Source organism: Haliotis asinina, chromosome 3 (assembly GCF_037392515.1).
Source record: "Haliotis asinina isolate JCU_RB_2024 chromosome 3, JCU_Hal_asi_v2, whole genome shotgun sequence".
Lineage (NCBI taxonomy): Eukaryota > Metazoa > Mollusca > Gastropoda > Lepetellida > Haliotidae > Haliotis > Haliotis asinina.
Genome location: NC_090282.1, coordinates 51,226,446 through 51,247,326, shown reverse-complemented (window position 1 = coordinate 51,247,326; position 20,881 = coordinate 51,226,446).

Below are 20,881 nucleotides of genomic sequence, written 5' to 3'. Positions count from 1 at the left end.
AGGAGGGTTCCTGATGGAGTGCTAGAGGAAGGGTAATCCCGTGAAAGGGTCATAGGGGATAAATCATGGTTTGGAAATAGGTAAAAATGTGAATCGGAGCTACAGTTCTAAAAACCAGCTCAAATGATAGAGGAGGGTTCCTGATGGAGTGCTAGAGTGTCCAAACACAGTTTCGTGAAAGTCAACTTTGGCACCCGAGGAAGGGTAATCCCGTGAAAGGGTCATAGGGGATACATCATGGTTGGGAAATCGGTAAAAAGGTGAATCGGAGCTACAGTTCTAAAAACCAGCTCAAATAATAGAGGAGGGTTCCTGATTTAGTGCTAGAGTGTACAAACACAGTTTTGTGAAGGTCAACTTTGGCACCCCAGGAAGGGTAATCACGTGAAAGGGTAATAGTGGATACATCATGGTTTGGAAATTTTTAAAAATGTGAATCGGAACTACAGCTCTCAAAACCAGCTCAAATGATAGAGGAGGGTTCCTGATAGAGTGCTAGAGGATCCAAGCACAGTCTCGTGAAAGTCAACTTTGGCACCCCAGAACGTGTAATGAAGTGAAATTGTAATAGTGGATACATCATGTTTGGAAATAGGTAAAAATGTGAATCGGAGTTACAGCTCTTAAAACCAGCTCAAATGATAGAGGAGGGTTCCTGATGGAGTGCTAGAGGGTCAAAACAAAGTTTCGTGAAAGTCAACTTTGATCCCGTGAAAGGGTCATAGGGGCACATCATGGTTGGGAAAAAGGTAAAAAGATGAATCGGAGCTACAGTTCAAAAAACCAGCTCAAATAATAGAGGAGGGTTCCTGATGGAGTGCAAGAGGGTTCAAACACAATTTTCTGAAGATCAAGTTTGGCACCCGAGGAAGGGTAATCAAGTGAAAGGGTAATAGTGGATACATCATGGTTTGGAAATAGGCAAAAATGTGAATCGGAGTTAGAGCTCTTAAAAGCAGCTCAAATGATAGAGGAGGGTTCCTGATGGAGTGCTAGAGGGTCCAAACACAGTTTCGTGAAAGTCAACTTGGGCACCCCAGGAAGGGTAATCCCGTGAAAGGGTCAAAGGGGATACATCATCGTTTGGAAATAGGTAAAAATGTGAATCGGAGCTACAGTTCCAAAAAACAGCTCAAATAATAGAGGAGGGTTCCTGATTTAGTGATAGAGTGTACAAACACAGTTTTGTGAAAGTCAACTTTGGCACCCCAGGAAGGGTAATCCCGTCGAAGGGTCAGAATGTATACATCATGGTTTGGAAATAGGTAAAAATGAGAATCGGAGCTACAGTTCTGAAAACAACCTCAAATGATAGAGGAGGGTTCCTGATGGAGTGCTAGAGGGTCCAAACACAGTTTCGTGAAAGTCAACTTTGGCACCCGAGGAAGGGTAATCCCGTGAAAGGGTCATGGGGGGATACATCATGGTTTGGAAATAGGTAAAAATGTGAATCGGAGCTACAGTTCTAAAAAACCAGCTCAAATGATAGAGGAGGGTTCCTGATGGAGTGCTGGAGGGTCCAAACACAGTTTCGTGAAAGTCAACTTTGGCACCCGAGGAAGGGTAATGAAGTGAAAGGGTCACAGGGGATACACCATGGTTGGGACATAGGTAAAAAGGTGAATCGGAGCTACAGTTCTGAATAAAACCTCAAATGATAGTGGAGGGTTCCTGATGGAGTGCTAGAGGGTCAAAACAAAGTTTCGTAAGGGTCAACTTTGGCACCCGAGGAAGGGTAATCCCGTGAAAGTGTGATAGGGGATACATCATGGTTGGGAAATAGGTAAAAAGGTAAATCGGAGCTACAGTTCTAAAAACCAGCTCAAATGATAGAGGAGGGTTCCTGGTGGAGTGCTATAGGGTCAAAACACAGTTTCGTGAAAGTCAACTTTGGCACCCGAGGAAGGGTAATCAAGTGAAAGGGTGACAGGGGATACATCATGGTTTGGAAATAGGTAAAAATGTGAATCGGAGCTACAGTTCTCAAAAAAACCTCAAATGACAGAGGAGGGTTCCTGATGGAGTGCTAGAGGGTCAAAACAAAGTTTCCTGAAAGTCAACTTTGGCACCCGAGGAAGGGTAATCCCGTGAAAGGGTCATAGGGGATACATCATGGCTGGGAAAGAGGTAAAAAGGTGAATCGGAGCTACAGTTCTAAAAACCAGCTCAAAAAATAGAGGAGGGTTCCTGATGGAGTGCAAGAGGGTACAAACACAATTTTCTGAAGGTCAAGTTTGGCACCCCACGAAGGGTAATCAAGTGGAAGGGTAATAGTGGATACATCATAATTTGGAAATAGGTATAAATGTGAATCGGAGATACAACTCTTAAAACCAGCTCAAATGATAGAGGAGGGTTCCTGATGGAGTGCTAGAGTGTCGAAACATAGTTTCGTGAAAGTCAACTTGGGCACAACAGGAAGGGTAATCTCGTGAAAGGGTCAAAGGGGATACATCATTGTTTGGAAATAGGTAAAAATGTGAATCGGAGCTACAGTTCTAAAAAACAGCTCAAATAATAGAGGAGGGTTCCTGATTTAGTGCTAGAGTGTACAAACACAGTTTTGTGAAGGTCAAGTTTGGCACCCCAGGAAGGGTAATCACGTGAAATTGTAATAGTGGATACATCATGGTTTGGAAATAGGTAAAAATGTGAATCGGAACTACAGCTCTCAAAACCAGCTCAAATGATAGAGGAGGGTTCCTGATGGAGTGCTAGAGGGTCCAAACACAGTTTCGTGAAAGTCAACTTTGGCACCCCAGAACGGGTAATCACGTGAAATTGTAGTAGTGGATACATCGTGTTTTAAAATAGGTAAAAATGTGAATCGGAGTTACAGCTCTTAAAACCAGCTCAAATGATAGAGAAGGGTTCCTGATGGAGTGCTAGAGGGTCAAATCAAAGTTTCGTGAAAGTCAACTTTAATCCCGTGAAAGGGTCATAGGGGATACATCATGGTTGGAAAATCGATGAAAAGGTGAATCGGAGCTACAGTTCTAGAAACCAGCTCAAATAATAGAGGAGGGTTCCTGATGGAATGCAAGAGGGTCCAAACACACTTTCGTGAAAGTCAACTTTGGCACCCCAGGAAGGTTAATCCCGTGAAAGTGTCATAGGGGATACATCATGGTTTGGAAATAGGTAAAAATGTGAATCGGAACTACAGTTCTAAAAACCAGCTCAAATGATAGAGGACGGTTCCTGATGGAGTGCTAGAGGGTCCAAACACAGTTTCGTGAAAGTCAACTTTGGCACCCCAGAACGTGTATTGAAGTGAAATTGTAATAGTGGATACATCATGGTTTGGAAATAGGAAAAAATGTGAATCGGAGCTACAGCTCTTAAAACCAGCTCAAATGATAGAGGAGGGTTCCTGATGGAGTGCTAGAGGGGCAAAACAAAGTTTCGTGAAAGTCAACTTTAATCCCGTGAAAGGGTCATAGGGGACACATCATGGCTTGGAAATAGGTAAAAAGATGAATCGGAGCTACAGTTCTAAAAACCAGCTCAAATAATAGTGGAGGGTTCCTGATGGAGTGCTGGAGGGTCCAAACACAGTTTCGTGAAAGTCAACTTTGGCACCCGAGGAAGGGTAATGAAGTGAAAGGGTCATAGGGGATACACCATGGTTGGGAAATAGGTAAAAAGGTGAATCGGAGCTACAGTTCTGAAAACCACCTCAAATGATAGTGGAGGGTTCCTGATGGAGTGCTAGAGGGTCAAAACAAAGTTTCGTAAGGGTCAACTTTGGCACCCGAGGAAGGGTAATCCCGTGAAAGTGTGATAAGGGATACATCATGGTTTGGAAATAGGTAAAAAGGTGAATCGGAGCTACAGTTCTCAAAAAAACCTCAAATGATAGAGGAGGGTTCCTGATGGAGTGCTAGAGGGTCAAAACAAAGTTTCCTGAAAGTCAACTTTGGCACCCGAGGAAGGGTAATCCCGTGAAAGGGTCGTAGGGGATACATCATGGTTGGGAAATCGGTATAAAGGTGAATCGGAGCTACAGTTCTAAAAACCAGCTCAAAAAATAGAGGAGGGTTCCTGATGGAGTGCAAGAGGGTACAAACACAATTTTCTGAAGGTCAAGTTGGGCACCCCAGGAAGGGTAATCTCGTGAAAGGGTCAAAGGGGATACATCATGGTTTGGAAATAGGTAAAAATGTGAATCGGAGCTACAGTTCTAAAAAACAGCTCAAATAATAGAGGAGGGTTCCTGATTTAGTGCTAGAGTGTACAAACACAGTTTTGTGAAGGTCAACATTGGCACCCCAGGAAGGGTAATCACGTGAAATTGTAATAGTGGATACATCATGGTTTGGAAATAGGTAAAAATGTGAATCGGAACTACAGCTCTCAAAACCAGCTCAAATGATAGAGGAGGGTTAATGATGGAGTGGTGGAGGCTCTAAACACAGTTTTGTGAAAGTCAACTTTGGCAACCCAGGAAGGGTAGTCCCGTGAAAGGTTTGTAGGGGATACATCATGGTTTGGAAATAGGTAAAAAGGTGAATCAGAGCTACAGCTCTCAAAACCAGCTCAAATGATAGAGGAGGGTTCCTGATGGAGTGCTAGAGGGTCAATACACAGTTTCGTGAAAGTCAACTTTGGCACCCCAGAACGGGTAATCACGTGAAATTGTAATAGTGGATACATCATGTTTTAAAATAGGTAAAAATGTGAATCGGAGTTACAGCTCTTAAAACCAGCTCAAATGATAGAGGAGGGTTCCTGATGGAGTGCTAGAGGGTCACTACACAGTTTCGTGAAAGTCAACTTAAATCCCGTGAAAGGGTCATAGGGGATACATCATGGTTGGGAAATCGATAAAAAGGTGAATCGGAGCTACAGTTCTAAAAACCAGCTCAAATAATAGAGGAGGGTTCCTGATGGAATGCAAGAGGGTCCAAACACAGTTTCGTGAAAGTCAACTTTGGCACCCGAGGAAGGTTAATCCCGTGAAAGGGTCATAGGGGATACATCATGGTTTGGAAATAGGTAAAAATGTGAATCGAAGCTACAGGTTTTAAAACTACCTTAAATGATAGAGGAGGGTTCCTGATGGAGTGCTAGAGGGTCAATACACAGTTTCTTGAAAGTCAACTTTGGCACCCCAGGAAGGGTAATCCCGTGAAAGATTTATAGGGGATACATCATGGTTTGGAAATAGGTAAAAAGGTCAATCGGAGCTACAGGTTTTAAAACCACCTTAAATGATAGAGCAGGGTTCCTGATGGAGTGCTAGAGGGTCAATACACAGTTTCGTGAAAGTCAACTTTTGCACCCCAGGAATGGTAATCACGTGAAAGGGGAAAAGTGGATACATCATGTTTTGGAAATAGGTAAAAATGTGAATCGGAGATAGAGAACTTGAAACCAGCTCAAATGATAGAGGAGGGTTACTGGCGGAGTGGTGGAGGCTCCAAACACAGTTTTGTGAAAGTCAACTTTGGCAACCCAGGAAGGGTAGTCCCGTGAAAGGTTTGTAGGGGATACATCATGGTTTGGAAAGAGGTAAAAAGGTGAATCAGAGCTACAGCTCTCAAAACCAGCTCAAATGATAGAGGAGGGTTCCTGATGGAGTGCTAGAGGGTACAAACAAAATTTTCTGAATGTCAACTTTGGCACCCCAGGAAGGGTAATCAAGTGAAAGGGTAATAGTGGATACATCATGGTTTGGAAATAGGTAAAAATGTGAATCGGAGCTACAGTTCTAAAAAACAGCTCAAATGATAGAGGAGGGTTCCTGATGGAGTGCTAGAGGGTCCCAACACAGTTTCGTGAAAGTCAACTTTGGCACCCGAGGAAGGGTAATCCCGTGAAAGGGTCGTAGGGGATACATCATGGTTGGGAAATCGGTATAAAGGTGAATCGGAGCTACAGTTCTAAAAACCAGCTCAAAAAATAGAGGAGGGTTCCTGATGGAGTGCAAGAGGGTACAAACACAATTTTCTGAAGGTCAAGTTGGGCACCCCAGGAAGGGTAATCTCGTGAAAGGGTCAAAGGGGATACATCATGGTTTGGAAATAGGTAAAAATGTGAATCGGAGCTACAGTTCTAAAAAACAGCTCAAATAATAGAGGAGGGTTCCTGATTTAGTGCTAGAGTGTACAAACACAGTTTTGTGAAGGTCAACATTGGCACCCCAGGAAGGGTAATCACGTGAAATTGTAATAGTGGATACATCATGGTTTGGAAATAGGTAAAAATGTGAATCGGAACTACAGCTCTCAAAACCAGCTCAAATGATAGAGGAGGGTTAATGATGGAGTGGTGGAGGCTCTAAACACAGTTTTGTGAAAGTCAACTTTGGCAACCCAGGAAGGGTAGTCCCGTGAAAGGTTTGTAGGGGATACATCATGGTTTGGAAATAGGTAAAAAGGTGAATCAGAGCTACAGCTCTCAAAACCAGCTCAAATGATAGAGGAGGGTTCCTGATGGAGTGCTAGAGGGTCAATACACAGTTTCGTGAAAGTCAACTTTGGCACCCCAGAACGGGTAATCACGTGAAATTGTAATAGTGGATACATCATGTTTTAAAATAGGTAAAAATGTGAATCGGAGTTACAGCTCTTAAAACCAGCTCAAATGATAGAGGAGGGTTCCTGATGGAGTGCTAGAGGGTCACTACACAGTTTCGTGAAAGTCAACTTAAATCCCGTGAAAGGGTCATAGGGGATACATCATGGTTGGGAAATCGATAAAAAGGTGAATCGGAGCTACAGTTCTAAAAACCAGCTCAAATAATAGAGGAGGGTTCCTGATGGAATGCAAGAGGGTCCAAACACAGTTTCGTGAAAGTCAACTTTGGCACCCGAGGAAGGTTAATCCCGTGAAAGGGTCATAGGGGATACATCATGGTTTGGAAATAGGTAAAAATGTGAATCGAAGCTACAGGTTTTAAAACTACCTTAAATGATAGAGGAGGGTTCCTGATGGAGTGCTAGAGGGTCAATACACAGTTTCTTGAAAGTCAACTTTGGCACCCCAGGAAGGGTAATCCCGTGAAAGATTTATAGGGGATACATCATGGTTTGGAAATAGGTAAAAAGGTCAATCGGAGCTACAGGTTTTAAAACCACCTTAAATGATAGAGCAGGGTTCCTGATGGAGTGCTAGAGGGTCAATACACAGTTTCGTGAAAGTCAACTTTTGCACCCCAGGAATGGTAATCACGTGAAAGGGGAAAAGTGGATACATCATGTTTTGGAAATAGGTAAAAATGTGAATCGGAGATAGAGAACTTGAAACCAGCTCAAATGATAGAGGAGGGTTACTGGCGGAGTGGTGGAGGCTCCAAACACAGTTTTGTGAAAGTCAACTTTGGCAACCCAGGAAGGGTAGTCCCGTGAAAGGTTTGTAGGGGATACATCATGGTTTGGAAAGAGGTAAAAAGGTGAATCAGAGCTACAGCTCTCAAAACCAGCTCAAATGATAGAGGAGGGTTCCTGATGGAGTGCTAGAGGGTACAAACAAAATTTTCTGAATGTCAACTTTGGCACCCCAGGAAGGGTAATCAAGTGAAAGGGTAATAGTGGATACATCATGGTTTGGAAATAGGTAAAAATGTGAATCGGAGCTACAGTTCTAAAAAACAGCTCAAATGATAGAGGAGGGTTCCTGATGGAGTGCTAGAGGGTCCCAACACAGTTTCGTGAAAGTCAACTTTGGCACCCCAGGAAGGGTAATCCTGTGAAAGGGTCATAGTGTATACATCATGGTTTGGAAATAGGTAAAAATGTGAATCGGAGCTACAGTTCTAAAAACCAGCTCAAATGATAGAGGAGGGTTCCTGATTTAGTACTAGAGTGTACAAACACAGTTTTGTGAAGGTCAACTTTGGCACCCCAGGAATGGTAATCCCGTGAAAGGGTCATAGTGTATACATCATGGTTTGGAAATAGGTAAAAAGGTGAATCGGAGCTACAGTTCTGAAAAAAACCTCAAATGATAGAGGAGGGTTCCTGATGGAGTGCTAGAGGGTCCAAACACAGTTTCGTGAAAGTCAACTTTGGCACCCGAGAAAGGGTAATCCCGTGGAAGGGTTATAGGGTATACATCATGATTGGGAAATAGGTAAAAAGGTGGATCGGAGCTACAGTTCTAAAAACCAGCTCAAATGATAGAGGAGGGTACCTGATGGAGTGCTAGAAGGTCAATACACAGTTTCGTGAAAGTCAACTTTGGCACCCGAGGAAGGGTAATCCCGTCAAAGGGTCATAGGTGATACATCATTTTTTGGAAATAGGTGAAAATGCGATTCGGAACTACAGGTTTTAAAACCAGCTCAAATGATAGAGGAGGGTTCCTGATGGAGTGCTAGAGGGTACTAACACGGTTTTCTGAAGGTCAACTTCGGCACCCCAGGAAGGGTAATCCCGTGAAATTGTAAAAGTGGATACATCATGGTTTGGAAATAGGTGAAAATGTGAATCGGAGATAGAGCCCTTAAAACCAGCTGAAAAAATAGAGGAGTGTTCCTGACGGAGTGCTAGAGGGTCCAAAAACAGTTTCGTGAAAGTCAACTTTGGCACCCGAGGAAGGGTAATCTCGTGAAAGGGTCATCGGGGATACATCATGGTTTGGAAATAGGTAAAAATGTGAATCGGAGCTACAGGTTTTAAAACCACCTGAAATGATAGAGGAGGGTTCCTGATGGAGTGCTAGAGGATCAATACACAGTTTCGTGAAAGTCAACTTTGGCACCCGAGGAAGAGTAATCACGTGAAAGGGGAAAAGTAGATACATCATGGTTTGGAAATAGGTAAAAAAGTGAATCAGAGCTACAGCTCCCAAAACCAGCTCAAATGATAGAGGAGGGTTCCTGATGGAGTGCTAGAGGGTCCAAACACAGTTTCGTGAAAGTCAACTTTGGCACCCGAGAATGGGTAATCCCGTGGAAGGGTCATAGGGTATACATCATGGTTGGGAAATAGGTAAAAAGGTGAATCGGAGCTACAGTTCTAAAAACCAGCTCAAATGATAGAGGAGGGTTCCTGATGGAGTGCTAGAGGGTCAAAACACAGTTTCGTGAAAGTCAACTTTGGCACCCCAGGAAGGGTAGTCCCGTGAAAGGTTTGTTGGGGATACATCATGGTTTGGAAATAGGTAAAAAGGTGAATCAGAGCTACAGCTCTCAAAACCAGCTCAAATGATAGAGGAGGGTTCCTGATGGAGTGCTAGAGGGTACAAACAAACTTTTCTGAATGTCAGCTTTGGCAACCTAGGAAGGGTAATTAAGTGAAAGGGTAATAGTGGATACATCATGGTTTGGAAATAGGTAAAAATGTGAATCGGAGTTACAGCTCTTAAAACCAGCTCAAATGATAGAGGAGGGTTCCTGATGGAGTGCTAGAGGGTCCAAACACAGTTTCGTGAAAGTCAACTTTGGCACCCGAGGAAGGGTAATCAAGTGAAATTGTGAAATGATATACATCATGGTTTGGAAATAGGTAAAAATGTGAATCGGAGCTACAGTTCTAAAAACCAGCTCAAATGATAGAGGAGGGTTCCTGATTTAGTACTAGAGTGTACAAACACAGTTTTGTGAAGGTCAACTTTGGCACCCCAGGAATGGTAATCCCGTGAAAGGGTCATAGTGTATACATCATGGTTTGGAAATAGGTAAAAAGGTGAATCGGAGCTACAGTTCTGAAAAAAACCTCAAATGATAGAGGAGGGTTCCTGATGGAGTGCTAGAGGGTCCAAACACAGTTTCGTGAAAGTCAACTTTGGCACCCCAGAAAGTTTAATCCTGTGAAAGGGTCAAAGGGGATACATCATGGTTTGGAAATAGGTAAAAATGTGAATCGGAGCTACAGTTCTAAAAAACAGTTCAAATGATAGAGGAGGGTTCCTGATTTAGTACTAGAGTGTACAAACACAGTTTTGTGAAGGTCAACTTTGGCACCCCAGGAATGGTAATCCCGTGAAAGGGTCATAGTGTATACATCATGGTTTGGAAATAGGTAAAAAGGTGAATCGGAGCTACAGTTCTGAAAAAAACCTCAAATGATAGAGGAGGGTTCCTGATGGAGTGCTAGAGGGTCCAAACACAGTTTCGTGAAAGTCAACTTTGGCACCAGAGAAAGGGTAATCCCGTGGAAGGGTTATAGGGTATACATCATGATTGGGAAATAGGTAAAAAGGTGGATCGGAGCTACAGTTCTAAAAATCAGCTCAAATGATAGAGGAGGGTACCTGATGGAGTGCTAGAAGGTCAATACACAGTTTCGTGAAAGTCAACTTTGGCACCCGAGGAAGGGTAATCCCGTCAAAGGGTCATAGGGGATACATCATGGTTTGGAAATAGGTGAAAATGCGATTCGGAACTACAGGTTTTAAAACCACCTGAAATGATAGAGGAGGGTTCCTGATGGAGTGCTAGAGGGTCAATACACAGTTTCGTGAAAGTCAACTTTGGCACCCGAGGAAGAGTAATCACGTGAAATTGTAAAAGTAGATACATCATGGTTTGGAAATAGGTAAAAAAGTGAATCAGAGCTACAGCTCCCAAAGCCAGCTCAAATGATAGAGGAGGGTTCCTGATGGAGTGCTAGAGGGTCCAAACACAGTTTCGTGAAAGTCAACTTTGGCACCCGAGAATGGGTAATCCCGTGGAAGGGTCATAGGGTATACATCATGGTTGGGAAATAGGTAAAAAGGTGAATCGGAGCTACAGTTCTAAAAACCAGCTCAAATGATAGAGGAGGGTTCCTGATGGAGTGCTAGAGGGTCAAAACACAGTTTCGTGAAAGTCAACTTTGGCACCCCAGGAAGGGTAGTCCCGTGAAAGGTTTGTTGGGGATACATCATGGTTTGGAAATAGGTAAAAAGGTGAATCAGAGCTACAGCTCTCAAAACCAGCTCAAATGATAGAGGAGGGTTCCTGATGGAGTGCTAGAGGGTACAAACAAAATTTTCTGAATGTCAGCTTTGGCAACCTAGGAAGGGTAATTAAGTGAAAGGGTAATAGTGGATACATCATGGTTTGGAAATAGGTAAAAATGTGAATCGGAGTTACAGCTCTTAAAACCAGCTCAAATGATAGAGGAGGGTTCCTGATGGAGTGCTAGAGGGTCCAAACACAGTTTCGTGAAAGTCAACTTTGGCACCCGAGGAAGGGTAATCAAGTGAAATTGTGAAATGATATACATCATGGTTTGGAAATAGGTAAAAATGTGAATCGGAGCTACAGTTCTAAAAACCAGCTCAAATGATAGAGGAGGGTTCCTGATTTAGTACTAGAGTGTACAAACACAGTTTTGTGAAGGTCAACTTTGGCACCCCAGGAATGGTAATCCCGTGAAAGGGTCATAGTGTATACATCATGGTTTGGAAATAGGTAAAAAGGTGAATCGGAGCTACAGTTCTGAAAAAAACCTCAAATGATAGAGGAGGGTTCCTGATGGAGTGCTAGAGGGTCCAAACACAGTTTCGTGAAAGTCAACTTTGGCACCCCAGGAAGTTTAATCCTGTGAAAGGGTCAAAGGGGATACATCATGGTTTGGAAATAGGTAAAAATGTGAATCGGAGCTACAGTTCTAAAAAACAGTTCAAATGATAGAGGAGGGTTCCTGATTTAGTACTAGAGTGTACAAACACAGTTTTGTGAAGGTCAACTTTGGCACCCCAGGAATGGTAATCCCGTGAAAGGGTCATAGTGTATACATCATGGTTTGGAAATAGGTAAAAAGGTGAATCGGAGCTACAGTTCTGAAAAAAACCTCAAATGATAGAGGAGGGTTCCTGATGGAGTGCTAGAGGGTCCAAACACAGTTTCGTGAAAGTCAACTTTGGCACCAGAGAAAGGGTAATCCCGTGGAAGGGTTATAGGGTATACATCATGATTGGGAAATAGGTAAAAAGGTGGATCGGAGCTACAGTTCTAAAAATCAGGTCAAATGATAGAGGAGGGTACCTGATGGAGTGCTAGAAGGTCAATACACAGTTTCGTGAAAGTCAACTTTGGCACCCGAGGAAGGGTAATCCCGTCAAAGGGTCATAGGGGATACATCATGGTTTGGAAATAGGTGAAAATGCGATTCGGAACTACAGGTTTTAAAACCAGCTCAAATGATAGAGGAGGGTTCCTGATGGAGTGCTAGAGGGTACAAACACGGTTTTCTGAAGGTCAACTTCGGCACCCCAGGAAGGGTAATCCCGTGAAATTGTAAAAGTGGATACATCATGGTTTGGAAACAGGTGAAAATGTGAATCGGAGATAGAGCCCTTAAAACCAGCTGAAAAAATAGAGGAGTGTTCCTGACGGAGTGCTAGATGGTCCAAAAACAGTTTCGTGAAAGTCAACTTTGGCACCCGAGGAAGGGTAATCTCGTGAAAGGGTCATCGGGGATACATCATGGTTTGGAAATAGGTAAAATGTGAATCGGAGCTACAGGTTTTAAAACCACCTGAAATGATAGAGGAGGGTTCCTGATGGAGTGCTAGAGGGTCAATACACAGTTTCGTGAAAGTCAACTTTGGCACCCGAGGAAGGGTAATCACGTGAAAGGGGAAAAGTAGATACATCATGGTTTGGAAATAGGTAAAAAAGTGAATCAGAGCTACAGCTCCCAAAACCAGCTCAAATGATAGAGGAGGGTTCCTGATGGAGTGCTAGAGGGTCCAAACACAGTTTCGTGAAAGTCAACTTTGGCACCCGAGAATGGGTAATCCCGTGGAAGGGTCATAGGGTATACATCATGGTTGGGAAATAGGTAAAAAGGTGAATCGGAGCTACAGTTCTAAAAACCAGCTCAAATGATAGAGGAGGGTTCCTGATGGCGTGCTAGAGGGTCAAAACACAGTTTCGTGAAAGTCAACTTTGGCACCCCAGGAAGGGTAGTCCCGTGAAAGGTTTGTTGGGGATACATCATGGTTTGGAAATAGGTAAAAAGGTGAATCAGAGCTACAGCTCTCAAAACCAGCTCAAATGATAGAGGAGGGTTCCTGATGGAGTGCTAGAGGGTACAAACAAAATTTTCTGAATGTCAGCTTTGGCAACCTAGGAAGGGTAATTAAGTGAAAGGGTAATAGTGGATACATCATGGTTTGGAAATAGGTAAAAATGTCAATCGGAGTTACAGCTCTTAAAACCAGCTCAAATGATAGAGGAGGGTTCCTGATGGAGTGCTAGAGGGTCCAAACAAAGTTTCGTGAAAGTCAACTTTGGCACCCCATAAAGGGTAATCCTGTGAAAGGGTCATAGGGGATACATCATGGTTTGGAAACAGGTAAAAATGTGAATCGGAGCTACAGTTCTAAAAAACAGCTCAAATGATAGAGGAGGGTTCCTGATTTAGAACTAGCGTGTACAAACACAGTTTTGTGAAGGTCAACTTTGGCACCCGAGGAATGGTAATCCCGTGAAAGGGTCATAGTGTATACATCATGGTTTGGAAATAGGTAAAAATGTGAATCGGAGCTACAGTTCTGAAAAAAACCTCAAATGATAGAGGAGTGTTCCTGACGGAGTGCTAGAGGGTCCAAAAACAGTTTCGTGAAATTCAACTTTGGCACCCGAGGAAGGGTAATCCCGTGAAAGGGTCATCGGGGATACATCATGGTTTGGAAATAGGTAAAAATGTGAATCGGAGCTACAGGTTTTAAAACCACCTGAAATGATAGAGGAGGGTTCCTGATAGAGTGCTAGAGGGTCAATACACAGTTTCGTGAAAGTGAACTTTGGCACCCGAGGAAGGGTAATCACGTGAAAGGGGAAAAGTAGATACATCATGGTTTGGAAATAGGTAGAAAGGTGAATCAGAGCGACAGCTCCCAAAACCAGCTCAAATGATTTAGGAGGGTTCCTGATGGAGTGCTAGAGGGTCCAAACACAGTTTCGTGAAAGTAAACTTTGGCACTCGAGAATGGGTAATCCCGTGGAAGGGCCATAGGGTATACATCATGTTTGGGAAATAGGTAAAAAGGTGAATCGGAGCTACAGTTCTAAAAACCAGCTCAAATGATAGAGGAGGGTTCCTGATGGAGTGCTAGAGGGTCAAAACACAGTTTCGTGAAAGTCAACTTTGGCACCCCAGGAAGGGTAATCCCGTGAAAGGGTCATAGGGGATACATCATGGTTTGGAAATAGGTGAAAATGCGATTCGGAACTACAGGTTTTAAAACCAGCTCAAATGATAGAGGAGGGTACCTGATGGAGTACTAGAGGGTACAAACACGGTTTTCTGAAGGTCAACTTCGGCACCAAATTAAGGGTAATCCCGTGAAAGGGTCATAGGGGATACATCATGGTTTGGAAATAGGTAAAAATGTGAATCGGAGTTACAGGTTTTAAAACCACCTTAAATAATAGAGGAGGGTTCCTGATGGAGTTCTAGAGGGTCAAGACACAGTTTCGTGAAAGTCAACTTTGGAACCCCAGGAAGGGTAATCCCGTGAAAAGGTCATAGGGGATACATCATAATTTGGAAATAGGTAAAAATGTGAATCGGAGCTACAGGTTTGAAAACCACCTTAAATAATAGAGGAGGGTTCCTGATGGAGTGCTAGAGGGGCAAAACAAAGTTTCGTGAATGTCAACTTTAATCCCGTGAAAGGGTCATAGGGGATACATCATGGTTTGGAAATAGGTAAAAAGGTGAATCGGAGCTACAGTTCTAAAAACCAGCTCAAATGATAGAGGAGGGTTCCTGATGGAGTGCTAGAGGTTCCAAACACAGTTTCGTGAAAGTCAACGTTGGCACCCGAGGAAGGGTAATCAAGTGAAAGGGTCATAGGGGATACATCATGGTTTGGAAATAGGTGAAAATGCGATTCGGAACTACAGGTTTTAAAACCAGCTCAAATGATAGAGGAGGGTACCTGATGGAGTGCTAGAGGGCACAAACACGGTTTTCTGAAGGTCAGCTTCGGCACCCCAGGAAGGGTAATCAAGTGAAAGGGTAGCAGTGGGTACATCATGGTTTGGAAATAGGTGAAAGCGTGAATCGGAGATAGAGCCCTTAAAACCAGCTCAAATGATAGAGGAGGGTTGCTGACGGAGTGCTAGAGGGTCCAAACACAGTTTCGTGAAAGTCAACTTTGGCACCCGAGGAAGGGTAATCCCGTTAAAGGGTCATAGGGGATACATCATAGTTGGGAAATAGGTAAAAATGTGAATCGGAGCTACAGTTCTGAAAAAAAAAACTCAAATGATAGAGGAGGGTTCCTGATGGAGTGCTAGAGGGTCAAAACAAAGTTTCGTGAAAGTCAACTTTGGCACCCGAGGAAGGGTAATCCCGTGAAACGGTCATAGGGGATACATCATGGTTTGGAAATAGGTAAAAATGTGAATCGGAGCTACAGTTCTGAAAAAAACCTCAAGTAATAGAGGAGGGTTCCTGATGGAGTGCTAGAGGGTCAATACATAGTTTCGTGAAAGTCAACTTTGGCACCCGAGGAAGGGTAATCCCGTGAAACGGTCATAGGGGATACATCATGGTTTGGAAATAGGTAAAAATGTGAATCGGAGCTACAGTTCTGAAAAAAACCTCAAGTAATAGAGGAGGGTTCCTGATGGAGTGCTAGAGGGTCAATACATAGTTTCGTGAAAGTCAACTTTGGCACCCCAGGAAGGGTAACCCCGTGAAAGGGTCATAGGGGATACATCATGGTTTGGAAATAGGAAAGAAGGTGAATCGGAGCTACAGTTCTAAAAACCAGCTCAAATGATAGAGGAGGGTTCCTGATGGAGTGCTAGAGGTTCCAAACACAGTTTCGTGAAAGTCAACTTTGGCACCCCAGGAAGGGTAATCAAGTGAAAGGGTCATAGGGGATACATCATGGTTTGGAAATAGGTGAAAATGCGATTCGGAACTACAGGTTTTAAAACCAGCTCAAATGATTGAGGAGGGTACCTGATGGAGTGCTAGAGGGTACAAACACGGTTTTGTGAAGGTCAACTTCGGCACCCCAGGAAGGGTGATCAAGTGAAAGGGTAAGAGTGGGTACATCATGGTTTGGAAATAGGTGAAAGCGTGAATCGGAGATAGAGCCCTTAAAACCAGCTCAAATGATAGAGGAGGGTTCCTGACGGAGTGCTAGAGGGTCCAAACACAGTTTCGTGAAAGTCAACTTTGGCACCCGAGGAAGGGTAATCAAGTGAAAGGGTCATAGGGGATACATCATGGTTTGGAAATAGGTAAAAATGTGAATCGGAGCTACAGTTCTGAAAAAAAAACTCAAATGATAGAGGAGGGTTCCTGATGGAGTGCAAGAGGGTCAAAACAAAGTTTCGTGAAAGTCAACTTTGGCACCCGAGGAAGGGTAATCCCGTGAAACGGTCATAGGGGATACATCGTGGTTTGGAAATAGGTAAAAATGTGAATCGGAGCTACAGTTCTAAAAACCAGCTCAAATAATAGATGAGGGTTCCTGATGGAGTGCAAGAGGGTACAAACAGAATTTTCTGAAGGTCAACTTTGGCACCCCACGTAGGGTAATCAAGTTAATGGGTAATAGTTGAAACATCATGGTTTGGAAATAGGTAAAAATGTGAATCGGAGCTACAGCTCTTAAAACCAGCTCAAATGATAGAGGAGGGTTCCTGATGGAGTGCTAGAGGGTCCAAACACAGTTTCGTGAAAGTCAACTTGGGCACCCCAGGAAGGGTAATCCCGTGAAACGGTTATAGGGGATACATCATGGTTGGGAAATAGGTAAAAAGGTGAATCGGAGCTACAGTTCTAAAAACAGCTCAAATGATAGATTAGGGTTCCTGATGGAGTGCTAGAGGATCAATACACAGTTTCGAGAAAGTCAACTTTGGCACCCCAGGAAGGGTAATTAAGTGAAAGGGTCAAAGTGGATGCATCATGGTTTGGAAATAGGTGAAAACGTGAATCGGAGATAGAGCCCTTAAAAGAAGCTCAAATGATAGAGGAGGGTTCCTGATGGAGTGCTAGAGGGTGAAAACATACTTTCGTGAAAGTCAACTTTGGCACCCCAGGAAGGGTAATCACGTGAAAGGGTGATAGTGGATACATCATGGTTTAGAAATAAGTAAAAATGTGAATTGGAGCTACAGGTTTCAAAAGCAGCTCTAATGATAGAGGAGGGTTCCTGATGGAGTGCTAGAGGGTCAAAACATGTTTTCTTTAAAGTCAACTTTGGGACCCCAGGAAGGGTAATCACGTGAAAGGGTAATAGTTGATACATCATGGTTTGGAAACATGTAAAAATGTGAATCGGAGCTACAGGTTTTAAAAGCAGCTCTAATGATAGAGGAGGGTTCCTGATGGAGTGCTAGAGGGTCCAAACACAGTTTCGTGAAAGTCAACTTTGGCACCGGAGGAAGGGTAATCAAGTGAAAGGGTCATAGGGGATACATCATGGTTTGGAAATACGTAAAAATGTGAATCGGAGCTACAGTTCTGAAAAAAAACCTCAAATGATAGAGGAGGGTTCCTGATGGAGTGCTAGAGGGTCCAAACAAAGTTTCGTGAAAGTCAACTTTGGCACCCGAGGAAGGGTAATCCCGTGAAAGGGTCATAGGGGATACATCATGGTTTGGAAATAGGTAAGAAGGTGAATCGGAGCTACAGTTCTAAAAACCAGCTCAAATGATAGAGGAGGGTTCCTGATGGAGTGCTAGAGGTTCCAAACACAGTTTCGTGAAAGTCAACTTTGGCACCCGAGGAAGGGTAATCAAGTGAAAGGGTCATAGGGGATACATCATGGTTTGGAAATAGGTGAAAATGCGATTCGGAACTACAGGTTTTAAAACCAGCTCAAATGATAGAGGAGAGTTCCTGATGGAGTGCTAGAGGGAACAAACACGGTTTTCTGAAGGTCAACTTCGGCACCCCAGGAAGGGTAATCAAGTGAAAGGGTCATAGGGGATACATCATGGTTTGGAAATAGGTGAAAATGCGATTCGGAACTACAGGTTTTAAAACCAGCTCAAATGATTGAGGAGGGTACCTGATGGAGTGCTAGAGGGTACAAACACGGTTTTGTGAAGGTCAACTTCGGCACCCCAGGAAGGGTGATCAAGTGAAAGGGTAAGAGTGGGTACATCATGGTTTGGAAATAGGTGAAAGCGTGAATCGGAGATAGAGCCCTTAAAACCAGCTCAAATGATAGAGGAGGGTTCCTGACGGAGTGCTAGAGGGTCCAAACACAGTTTCGTGAAAGTCAACTTTGGCACCCGAGGAAGGGTAATCAAGTGAAAGGGTCATAGGGGATACATCATGGTTTGGAAATAGGTAAAAATGTGAATCGGAGCTACAGTTCTGAAAAAAACCTCAAGTAATAGAGGAGGGTTCCTGATGGAGTGCTAGAGGGTCAATACATAGTTTCGTGAAAGTCAACTTTGGCACCCCAGGAAGGGTAATCCCGTGAAAGGGTCATAGGGGATACATCATGGTTTGGAAATAGGAAAGAAGGTGAATCGGAGCTACAGTTCTAAAAACCAGCTCAAATGATAGAGGAGGGTTCCTGATGGAGTGCTAGAGGTTCCAAACACAGTTTCGTGAAAGTCAACTTTGGCACACCAGGAAGGGTAATCAAGTGAAAGGGTCATAGGGGATACATCATGGTTTGGAAATAGGTGAAAATGCGATTCGGAACTACAGGTTTTAAAACCAGCTCAAATGATTGAGGAGGGTACCTGATGGAGTGCTAGAGGGTACAAACACGGTTTTGTAAAGGTCAACTTCGGCACCCCAGGAAGGGTGATCAAGTGAAAGGGTAAGAGTGGGTACATCATGGTTTGGAAATAGGTGAAAGCGTGAATCGGAGATAGAGCCCTTAAAACCAGCTCAAATGATAGAGGAGGGTTCCTGACGGAGTGCTAGAGGGTCCAAACACAGTTTCGTGAAAGTCAACTTTGGCACCCGAGGAAGGGTAATCAAGTGAAAGGGTCAGAGTGGATACATCATGGTTTGGAAATAGGTAAAAATGTGAATCGGAGCTACAGTTCTGAAAAAAAAACTCAAATGATAGAGGAGGGTTCCTGATGGAGTGCAAGAGGGTCAAAACAAAGTTTCGTGAAAGTCAACTTTGGCACCCGAGGAAGGGTAATCCCGTGAAACGGTCATAGGGGATACATCGTGGTTTGGAAATAGGTAAAAATGTGAATCGGAGCTACAGTTCTAAAAACCAGCTCAAATAATAGATGAGGGTTCCTGATGGAGTGCAAGAGGGTACAAACAGAATTTTCTGAAGGTCAACTTTGGCACCCCACGTAGGGTAATCAAGTTAATGGGTAATAGTTGAAACATCATGGTTTGGAAATAGGTAAAAATGTGAATCGGAGCTACAGCTCTTAAAACCAGCTCAAATGATAGAGGAGGGTTCCTGATGGAGTGCTAGAGGGTCCAAACACAGTTTCGTGAAAGTCAACTTGGGCACCCCAGGAAGGGTAATCCCGTGAAACGGTTATAGGGGATACATCATGGTTGGGAAATAGGTAAAAAGGTGAATCGGAGCTACAGTTCTAAAAACAGCTCAAATGATAGATTAGGGTTCCTGATGGAGTGCTAGAGGATCAATACACAGTTTCGAGAAAGTCAACTTTGGCACCCCAGGAAGGGTAATTAAGTGAAAGGGTCAAAGTGGATGCATCATGGTTTGGAAATAGGTGAAAACGTGAATCGGAGATAGAGCCCTTAAAAGAAGCTCAAATGATAGAGGAGGGTTCCTGATGGAGTGCTAGAGGGTGAAAACATACTTTCGTGAAAGTCAACTTTGGCACCCCAGGAAGGGTAATCACGTGAAAGGGTGATAGTGGATACATCATGGTTTAGAAATAAGTAAAAATGTGAATTGGAGCTACAGGTTTCAAAAGCAGCTCTAATGATAGAGGAGGGTTCCTGATGGAGTGCTAGAGGGTCAAAACATGTTTTCTTTAAAGTCAACTTTGGGACCCCAGGAAGGGTAATCACGTGAAAGGGTAATAGTTGATACATCATGGTTTGGAAACATGTAAAAATGTGAATCGGAGCTACAGGTTTTAAAAGCAGCTCTAATGATAGAGGAGGGTTCCTGATGGAGTGCTAGAGGGTCCAAACACAGTTTCGTGAAAGTCAACTTTGGCACCGGAGGAAGGGTAATCAAGTGAAAGGGTCATAGGGGATACATCATGGTTTGGAAATACGTAAAAATGTGAATCGGAGCTACAGTTCTGAAAAAAAACCTCAAATGATAGAGGAGGGTTCCTGATGGAGTGCTAGAGGGTCAAAACAAAGTTTCGTGAAAGTCAACTTTGGCACCCGAGGAAGGATAATCCCGTGAAAGGGTCATAGGGGATACATCATGGTTTGGAAATAGGTAAGAAGGTGAATCGGAGCTACAGTTCTAAAAACCAGCTCAAATGATAGAGGAGGGTTCCTGATGGAGTGCTAGAGGTTCCAAACACAGTTTCGTGAAAGTCAACTTTGGCACCCGAGGAAGGGTAATCAAGTGAAAGGGTCATAGGGGATACATCATGGTTTGGAAATAGGTGAAAATGCGATTCGGAACTACAGGTTTTAAAACCAGCTCAAATGATAGAGGAGAGTTCCTGATGGAGTGCTAGAGGGAACAAACACGGTTTTCTGAAGGTCAACTTCGGCACCCCAGGAAGGGTAATCAAGTGAAAGGGTAACAGTGGGTACATCATGGTTTGGAAATAGGTGAAAGCGTGAATCGGAGATAGAGCCATTAAAACCAGCTCAAATGATAGAGGAGGGTTCCTGACGGAGTTCTAGAGTTTCAAAACAAAGTTTCGTGAAAGTCAACTTTGGCACCCGAGGAAGGGTAATCCCGTGAAACGGTCATAGGGGATACATCATGGTTTGGAAAAAGGCAAAAATGTGAATCGGAGCTACAGTTGTAAAAACCAGCTCAAATAATAGATGAGGGTTCCTGATGGAGTGCAAGAGGGTACAAACACAAT